The sequence below is a fragment of the Carassius auratus genome, chromosome 29 (assembly GCF_003368295.1).
Source record: "Carassius auratus strain Wakin chromosome 29, ASM336829v1, whole genome shotgun sequence".
NCBI lineage: Eukaryota > Metazoa > Chordata > Actinopteri > Cypriniformes > Cyprinidae > Carassius > Carassius auratus.
The window spans coordinates 20,383,319-20,393,933 of record NC_039271.1 but is presented as its reverse complement, the minus strand read 5'-3'; the positions used below and the strand labels follow the sequence as shown (position 1 = coordinate 20,393,933).

Below are 10,615 nucleotides of genomic sequence, written 5' to 3'. Positions count from 1 at the left end.
GGTTTCCCCAGTAACAGCTGTAAACGAAGCAGAGCTACGCTCATACGCTGCTATCAGGCATATAACATGCAAGTCTTCCTTCAGAAATACAGCGATATAAAAAAAACTGTGCTTCGTTTTGATATTTAAACATAAATGTAAGGAATTCTTATTATTATTAAACGTGCAGTACGTTACGTAATGTTACGTTACTCAGGCTTATTTAATGAAGCCTTTTTGAAAATCAATCAGTTTTAAAATTGTGGCGAGTCTCCAAAAATAAATAAATGTATGGGAAACACATCCCGCAGCACAACCACCTGAGCCCAACTTCAGTCTACTCATCACCTTGCCTTTAACTGCGTTTGTAGAAGGCACTGCAGCCAGACCGATACAACACAGACCGGAAGTTAACTTAGGTCCAGGCGCGTGCGCCCGATGAAACCGTCTAGTGTGATATCTAGGTGAAAGAGTCTCTATATGTGGAGAATTAACTGAAGAGAAAATAACTTTGCACCAGTCTTCTGCAGGCCAATCCTTGTATGTCCTGGAGTATTTTAGTATTTCCTTGGCTTCTTTGGTGGCCTTCTTGACACCTGGCTGCTGTCAACACCAGGTTCTCATACCATCCTGCTGCCATTCCTGAGAAAAGATCTGCCTCTCTGGAGACACCATTCCGTAGCTGACCCCTCAGGAGGAGACAGTCCTGGCATTTGCTGGACACTCTGGGACATCCTGAAGACTTCTTCACTGCAGTTGAACCTCTCTCCTTGAAGTTCTTGATTCGGTAAAGCAATTTCCTTGCATGTGAGACCATTTTGATGCAAAGCAATGATGGCTGCATGTGTTTCTTTTGAGGTATCTATTGTTAACAAGAACACAATGATTGGAAGCGCTTCATCACTCCTTTTATAGCAATCAGTTGGCTCTTACAGTCTAATTGGTATTTAGTGATTTTACCTTGACTAGTACTCATCCACACTTTCACATATGCTGCAGATATCATTAGTCAATTCATGTTAGCTGGTTTTTTGTGTCAGGATCAAAGAACAGTGAAATTATTCTAATTTTTAATTTTTTTGGAAAGTTCATTTTTTTGACTAATGAAGCTTTTAGCAATATTTAGAATACAACTGATCACTCTACACAATAATCTAGAAACAATGTGAATGAACACCACAACAGCTTAAGCAGCAAACCTTGCAAAACACAAAATTCATGTCACTGCCAAGACTTTTGGCCATTAATGTATACTTTAACAGTCGAGTGCTTAACATTCTTATGAATATCAAGAGTAAACTTGCCATCACTTTTGGAAGTGGTAAAGTGTAGTTAAAAAGCATCACATAGATTTGTGTGTGATCCAGCATTCCTTATATAGTTTGTACAGACAGGGTGTCTAATTGCTAATCCTGTTGCTTGGCTCTGGTTTAGCTGTGTTCTTCATGCTTCTGGTGTACAGTTGCAGCACTTTAGCAGCTCAAGCATTTTTATTAATAAGTCATATCAAAGAAGGCTGTGCTCTGTGCATGGCTGACACTGTTTTCACCTAATGAGTTTGTTGACTGAACTGGCAACTCAAACTAAATATGACCTAGCACATCTGATATGACACCCTACAGAGCCCCTAAAGGCATGGTGTTGAAAAGAATTTATTAAAAAGTTATTTGCATCCCCTTGCTGTTTACTTTACACCTTGCAGTGGTTCAAACAGCTCAGACAGCAAATCTGGTGAACAGTTTATGAATAAAATATCCTACACACAGGAAAGCAGATGTGACCAGAAAATAAATGGAACACGCAAATTTGTGCCTGATAGTTTGTTGTGTGTGTGTCCATCCTTTCAAGTCAAGTCTGCTTTATTGTCAATTCTTCCACTTGTACAGTACATGCATATCGAGAATTTAAACTGTGTTACTCTCAGACCCATGGTGCATACAGATAACACTAACAGTAGAGCATAAAGATACAGATAGATACAGTTTAAATATAAAATACAGCTATACAAATAAGGGCATGTTACAAAAAATAAAAATTATTATAAAAATAAAACAGTTAAATAAAGCAGTACAAGGCACATGGTATATAGAAAGCAAAGCAGTGAAGAAAACAAACAGTCCAGATAAAATGATTGTAGTGTAGAGTCCGTTTCATTATCTTTTTATCTTACAGTAAATCAACATGCACATTCCTTACAGACTGGAAATTAACTTGCACTTTTACATGACAGAAGAGTGGTGCAGGTCTCTGAGTAATAGAGACACAAATGATGAATGATAAATGAGGTAAAATTTTGACAGCTTTGTCCAATAGCGAGGGTTTAAATGGAGATGCATTTAATTGTAGCAGCAAAAGGGAGCTACATTCCTTCTTTTATTTCTTCAAGACCCTGAATCTGCTTTTGGCAGAAGTGAGAATGTTCATGGAATAACATAGGGCTTACTTGAGAAACACAAGAAGCCAGCAGACCATATAAGCTCTGGAAAATGTCTCAACCTTTACAGCTGTTAATGTTAATATACATTTAAAAATAGATCAAGGCTGCAGCAATGTTCTTCTGCCGTATCTGAAGCAGTGATGGCAAAGAGATCATGTAAGATCCAGTGAGATGTGAGTTTTGCTTTTTGTTTTGTCTGGGAAACTGTAAATTCCCATTCAGTGTTATTCATCCTACCTTAATGTGTGTTTGGAAACACACGGCTACTGCATTTTGGTATTTTGGTTCTGAATAAACACCTGGTTTTGAATAAAATATACATTTATAATTTAAATTAAACCAAAGACAAAACGTATTTGACAAATGCATAATAATAGGTAATAGAAAAGCATAAAAATGATTAAGTGATATAAATATAATGTATAAACTGGCATGCAAATTAGCACTGTACATTGATACAAACACATGTCCTAGATGATGTGATTGTCAATGTGAGTTTATTTGGTACTGAAAAAAATGTTGAAACTAAAACTGTAAAAATAAATGAATAAATAAAATGACAGAAACATCACTCATGTTTTCATCTGAACTACTGGTTTCGTCCTGTCAGAGGAGAACTGACCCCAACTGAGCCTGGTTTCTCCCAAGGTTTTTTTCTCCATTCTGTCACCGATGGAGTTTCGGTTCCTTGCCGCTGTCGCCTCTGTCTTGCTTAGTTGGGGTCACTTCATCTACAGCGATATCATTGACTTGATTGCAAATAAATGCACAGACACTATTTAACTGAACAGAGATGACATCACTGAATTCAATGATGAACTGCCTTTAACTGTCATTCTGCATTATTGACACTGTTTTCCTAATGAATTTTGTTCAGTTGCTTTGACGCAGTGTATTTTGTTTAAAGCATTATATAAATAAAGGTGACTGATTGATTGATTGATTGATTGATCTGTATTAATTATTTTCAGCACTACTGTTGTAATTCTGTTCATTGGTGGTCTGGATAGTTGGAGAAGGCAAAAGTATATTTAAATAAAGTTCTAGGGTGAGATTTACAGATACAAGAAATAAGAAATGTTTTTGTTAAGGAATGTAGAGAACAAGATCTGATCTTAAACTCCTAAACATAACCCTTGCTGGGTACAGACCTGATGGTCTTAATGTATTTAATCTTTATTTAACACAAGTCTTTATAAGGTTATGGAATAGCAACAGTTAATAACCTGATCTGTTTTCAGCTCCTAATTCAGATGGAGTAACTCAATTCAATAATTGTGTGCAATAAATATAGGAAAAAGACAAATGGCACAAGTCAGGAAGATTGTTTTTAGAAAGCAGTCTTTTGTGGTTGAAGTGATGGTTCTAATAAATTTGAAACGAGGAGTCAAATCTAGAGTTTAAGCTAAATGGAGTATACACAAGACTACAGTAGGTGGCCAGCCTTTCTGGGGCTTACCGCCGCGGCAGTACCACGGTGGTAACTGTAATTCAGTCGCATGTTAAAATCATTTGCGAAACTACCGCCAGGTGGCGCAAAGGGACGGATTGCGATATTAATGTAATTGTAAAATGAAAAGAAAGAAGTAAAACAACAATAATATTATGTTATAACATTGTAATATTAAAAAAAAAAACAGTTTTTTTTTTGTACAATTTATAAATTTTTTAAATGTAGGATAGTCTTAGACTACAGTCTACTAAAACAGATCTACAGAACTACGCGGCGGCGGTGTTAAGTGCATTTGCAGCTTTAGACCACTGAGTGGCGCTTTAACCACAAGTTATTAAACAAGCGCATCAAAGCACATTTTCGCAGATAGACGTCAGTTTTGCCTCGCAGATGTGTTACATTTGATGGCTTCAGTCAAGGAAAATGAAAGAAAAACACTATAGTTTAAATATTTAATATATTTAATATTTAATATTCACAGATGAAAGTTTGGTATTTATGAAGTTATGTGCATTTCTTAGACCGAGAAAGAGTCTGTGCTTATATTTTCTAAGCTACATGGTATTAAACCATATTTTAGATTGGACACATTTAAAAGGTGTGCAGTATTATTTATATTATATTAATTATGCGTTATATTATTCAGAAATTGAGAAATTAAGATTAAGAAATTGTTGCATGTTTAAATGTGAAGCACTGTATAATTTCGTTCCTATTATTTAGGCCTAATTTGCCTAAAACAAGAAACGAATAAAATTAAACCAGCACAATTAAATCTTTGAAACTCTAAAGAATTAATAAAACGTCCTCACGATTAAACTCAAGTTCTCTCATTATAATCAACAACATTCACACGATGTAAAAAAAAAAAAAAAAAGCTTTAGTAGTTTACAACTAAAGTAATTTTAGAGTAATGTTAGAGTCTGCACTGCGGATCATTTCAGAAAGATAACAGCTTTAACACCAGTATTAAAGACTTTTTAAAATAAGCTGAGTGCAAAACTCACTCTTAGTTAGCAGCAAGTGTTTGAAATAACTTGATCCGATGTGGATTATAATCTCTAAACAAGGCAGAAATATTTATAAGCGATGAAAAAGACTATGCACACTAAACATTAACGTTACCATAGTAAACATGGTAAATATGGCCGCTTGGATAAATCAGACTTAAGCTTTTTATGCTCTATCACAATTGTGTATTTATTAAGTAACATTTTATCTGTCGTCTCGTTTCGTGAGTTTAGCTCCACGTTGCATATCAGCAAAATATAATAATGATTTTTGTTCGGGAGCTTTTATAAAAATAGCAAGTCTGCGCTGCTGATCATTTCAGAAAGATAACAGCTATAACACCAGCATTAAACACTTTTTTAAATAAATCAAGCTCAAAACTCACTTTCAGTCAGCAGCGAGTCTTTGAAGTAACTTGATTCAATGTGTATTATATCACTATCACTAAACAAGGCAGAAATATTTATAAGCGATGCAAAAGTCTGTGCACGCTAGGCATTAACATTACCATAGTAAACATGGTAAATATGACCGTTTGAGGAAATCAGACGTCAGCGTCTTATTCTCGTGTATTTATTTAGTAATATATATTATCTGTCACAAGCCTCATCTCGAGAGTTTAGCTCACGTCATAAAAAAACATAATAGCCTAATGTTTTTTTTCGGGAACTTTTATAAAAATAGAGATATTATCATTCATTGTAAATGTGACGGCTACTGTGCTAATAAACAGAAACAGACTCGACTGAATCAGCACACTATTTTCATGAGCGTTAAAAATAAATAAATAAAATATAAATAAGTGTATTTATGTGTGATTAATTTTGAGTCCTGATAAATTAAATCAATAGCCTATGATCAATGTATCACTTATTCTACATCGATGCTTTTGAATGTGAATATATAACAAAGCATGCAAACAAACGGCCGCTTTTATCATCTTCGTTTTGTGATCGCGCATGTTCCAGTTACTTTTTCTGATAACTTCTCTTTGTTGGAGAAATAATGAGGTTGCATGACGTTGTTCTGAGAGGCGTGTAAAGGGCGTGTTTTAGTGATGTGCAGCGGAGCTTCAGGGTCCACGGTGGAAACCCTGCGCTACTCTGGCCTCGGTGCTACAGGCCTGAGGCTATGAGCCCCACCCGGCCCGCTTTAAGCCCTGGCTCGCACTGGCCCGACAGTGGAAATGCGGCTATTGATACCAGAAACACGCTCTGCCTTCACTCCGTGAATAAAGTATTTCAGTATGTTTGAAATGTTATGTTCATAACATAGCATATAAAATAATAATAATAATAAATAAATAAAAACAGGAGAGTTTCAAAGTGGCTTAAGCTATGTGCAAACTTTTTCCCTATATCACATGCCAAACTAATCTTTAATTGCTGCTTTCTGCTGTGAAAATTTTGTTTGTGATGAAAATAACATCTTTGTCAGTTATTTTATCTAAACAGATTGATTAACTTAAAGATTTCAAAATCAGATAGCATGCTGATAATGTAGCACTGTAAGATTACATTTGTTTGAACTCATTATTGCGAAAGCGATTGAGTGTGAATCTGTTTAAATCATGCTTTAACCCAAAAATAATCAGTAAAAGAAACAGACAAACTCTTAACATCCCACTCGACTCTTGCAGTCAACCTTCTGATCAAGCTAAATATGTTGGCTGTTGGCATGAATTTTACTCGCGATAAGAAGCTCATATTCAAGTGTTTGTGCAAAAATTATTAATGTGCATTAATGACAGGGAGGCGCCTTCTCATCACTTTAATTTTTCATGATAATGAATGTATAATTTTTTAATTAACATAATATCGTGGTGTCTCACATAGGTACATTAAAAATATATCTACGAAACGAAAAAGAAAAGTGTAATGTGTGAATGTTGCATTTCTCTCGTCGGAGAGAGCCAGCACTGTGAATATATCCAAAACAACAGTCCTTTATAAACCAGTTCAGCAAGTGAAAGCCTCATAAGACACTGTCCATATGAAAGAGCAATTCACACCTTTATCTCGACCCCACAAGCCATGAATAACTATCCAAAACCCAACCCCCTCCAGCTGAACAGAATTCGGTCTGTGTTTTGGCTCTGAGGAACGGTGTGTTACTGGGCTGAAACATGCCTGCACTAAACTTCATAATTTTCTCGCAGCCCATATTATTACTTTTACAAGACCATAATGATAATAACAAATCATCAATTAATAATTCATAATTATTTTACAAAAATCATTGTTATTTGTGATCGTGGATGTTTGCAGGAGGCTTTAAGACCAAGCGGAGTCCTCTGTTCCTGCCTCACAGCGCGCGGGTCTCCAAGGCTTCACTGCAGCAGGGGTTCAGATAAAAAATCAGCAGCTGGCAGCAGGAAGTGGCTGCCATTGACAGCTGGAAGGCAGTAACTGGCAGCCGGGTGGTAAGCGGGACCTGCCATTCGGTGGGAGCCAATCAGTATCGACCAACGTGGGCGCAACCAATCAGATATAACTGCACCCAAACGCTTCAGTAAAGGTTGCGATTGATCAAACGGTAAGTTCAGAAATTGGTCATCGGAGTAATTAATGTTTTTTGCGTTGTAAGTTTGATTTTAATTGTTATCTTGGTGAACGACTTGTTAGACTTGGTGCCTACTTTGGCTTAATTGTTCATTGAAATCTAATTAGTGGTAGCAACGTTGTTTGTGTACCTTGTTAGGGGCCTAACATTAACCTCAAATTACGTTTGACGTACCATTAAATATTAACGTTTGTTAGCGTGTTAACAGTCTATTGAACAATAGAAAAGAATGTTGTTTGACTGGAATGATAGAAGATAAATTTGCAACACTAACCATATATTTTTGCATGTTAAGTCTTTCAGGAGATTGTGTGATATACATTAACTTAAGAGTTCTTTTTTTGCACTATTGAGGTGTGTTTTCTCTAATACTATGCATGTGCAGAACTGTTCTATGTACCAGTTGAAGTTGTAAGCATGTGAATTTATACAAAATATAATGGACCGGTTCATAATTCCTTATAACTTTTAGGTCTAGTTTCACAGACAGGGCTTGGATTAAGCCAGGATTAGGCTGTAGTTAAATTTAGAACATTGAAGTAGCTTTTGTAAACATGCATTTAGAAAAAAAAAAAAAAACATTACTGATGTGCATCTTGAGACAAAACCATGGCACTGACAACTTTTTTTTATTTTTTTGTAATACCCAATAGTTGCCAGATGCTGTCCTGTTGGAAATTCTTCTTTACGTGATCCTGGAGGAGGGTGATGCTACATTACTAAGTCCGTCTTTGGTTTGTTCCAAATTCAGAAGTCTGCTGTACTGTATACAGACTCCTTTCGAAAGGGGGCACAATCCAGCTTGCTTGACTGAGTATCTTTTACAGATTTGATTAGAGGTTTAAAAAGGTGCCATAACATTACATTTCTCAGTTGCCATGTCTGAATGTTTATCTTTGTAATAATGCTGTTTTCATGCTCCTCTCAATATACAGGTGGAACAAAATGGAGAACAAGTCTAAGCCATGTCAGGAATTCAACAAAATGTACACCCTGCAGACACTGCGACGAGGTTTACATCAACTGCTTACCAGGTGTGCAAATTATGCATGAAAATGTAATCACTGCTCTGTACATGATGACAAGATGCAATGGGAATAATCATTAATATGGCTGTGCATGCATGTCTACTGTTAATAAAGCAATTTAGGTATTAAAGTCACCATTTTCTTATGAATAATAAAATGCAGCAAGCTAGAGTTCTTCCTAGAATCAGGAAGTATGACCGGATTAGCCCAGTTCTGTAAACCCTGTACTGGCTCCCTATCAAACATCGTATAGATATTAACATCTTCAATTATATTAATCCGTTTCTTTCTTATTCGAAGGTCACTGCAGTCGCCCGGATCCAGTACGTATCCAGACCAGATGGTGGATCAGCACCTAGAAAGGACCTCTACATCCCTGAAAGACAGCGGAGACCAGGACAACTAGAGCCCCAGATACAGATCCCCTGTAAAGACCTTGTTTTTTCTCCATTTTGTCACCGGTGGAGTTTTGGTTCCTTGTCGCCTCTGGCTTGCTTCGTTGTGGTCACTTCATTTACAGCGATATCATTGACATAATTGCAAATGATTCCACAGATACTATTTAAACTGAACCGAGCTGAAGGATGACATCACTGAATTGAATGATAAACTGACTACAAACTGAGTTTACTAATGTCCTTCTGCATTATTGACTGACACACTATTTTCCTATTTAATACTGTAAAGTTGCTTTGCTTTGATCTGTATTATTAAAAGCACTATATAAATAGACGATGCTTGACTTGACCATGTTGCAAGAGGAAAATGAGGGGAGATGCACATCCACCCTGGGTTTTACAGTGATTGGTGCAAGATGCTGGAGAAGTAACTCTGTATACCTCATCAGTTCTGATCTAAGAGTCTTGAAAATACCTCCGGATTGTTGTTAGTGATTCTGATTGATATTTTAGTCTGCTTGCTTACTGGATATATTTTATACTGTTTACATTGTAAAGCACTGACTTTGACAACTTACTAACCCAGTTACAAATTTAACAGCTACTTTATACTATATATATATATATAGTTGTTTCTTGAAATACTACAAATATAACCGCAAATTATGATTTTAAATAAAGGTCTCTGAGACTTCTCTCTTTTCAGTCATTTGTGTATATAGCCTATAATATACAACATACACCAAGTAAGTGCCACTCTCGTATATAAATATAAATTGTTTTATTTCACACAAACAATGATACATGCATGCATAAACATTCAGCTGGAAATTAACGTTTAGCAAAATGATCTTATTTCTTTGTTTATATTTGATCAATATTTTAAATCAAATAATATACAATACTGAACTTTATACTTATTTAAAAAAGTATTAAACATAATCGTAAGTGTATATAATTATTTATTTGTCTTGTTGCCGCCGGCAGCCTCCTCCAATTTCCGGGTATTAGCGACAGCTGCCATCCGGTTTTATTGGCAGCCACTTCCTGCTGACAGCTGCCGATTTTTCACTGAACCCCCTCTCATAACCTAGATTAGTCCCAGGCTCTGTTCTGAAGTAAAATAATTAGAATTAGTACTGTTAACCAAGAGTAACACATTTTAACGGATTAATCGCCTATTTTCATTTGCTGAATGTTTTCTTTATTTTTTAAACACGCTAAAAAATAAAGATTGTCAGAGGAAAAAATATATGAGTACCTACCTATTTTCGTTTGCTGCATTTTTTTTTTTTAGAAGTTTGTGAGAGGAAAAAAATAGGCTATAGGCTCAATCGGGAGAAATCTAACGTTTCCATATTTGTGATGTTGCCCATTTGAAGCTTAACTATTATTCATGAGGTAAATAAGCTGTGTGCGTTTCAGTATTGATGAAAAAAAAAATCATAATTAACAATATGTCAAAGTGCTCACGCCGAATGTCTGGTGAACGACTGTTTCCAGTGAATATGTGCGCGAGGCACCAGCGATCAAACAGCTGAAACAAATAATACTTATTTTTTGGTCACACATAAGGCATAATTAAAAAATGATGCTAGTAGTTTGAAAAATCAAGAATAATAACTAATACTAATTATTGCTAAATGCTGGACCGTTCCCATTTCGCTCTGCAGATGGAACCTGAAGATTTTTTTAAACCAAGAATGAATAGAAATGAAAATGAAATTAAAACATTTAGCTTATATAT

The 10,615-nt window shown here is 35.8% G+C and overlaps 1 long non-coding RNA gene across 1 annotated transcript; it reads left to right on the top strand.

Annotated features, from left to right (window-relative positions):
- Positions 1-464: 464 nt before the first annotated feature.
- LOC113048342 (uncharacterized) lies at positions 465-8,852 on the top strand. The gene is made up of 5 exons (XR_003276444.1): positions 465-766; positions 7,148-7,415; positions 8,096-8,291; positions 8,378-8,476; positions 8,771-8,852. It is a non-coding gene; the product is annotated as an uncharacterized LOC113048342 (long non-coding RNA).
- The last annotated feature ends 1,763 nt before the right edge of the window (positions 8,853-10,615 follow it).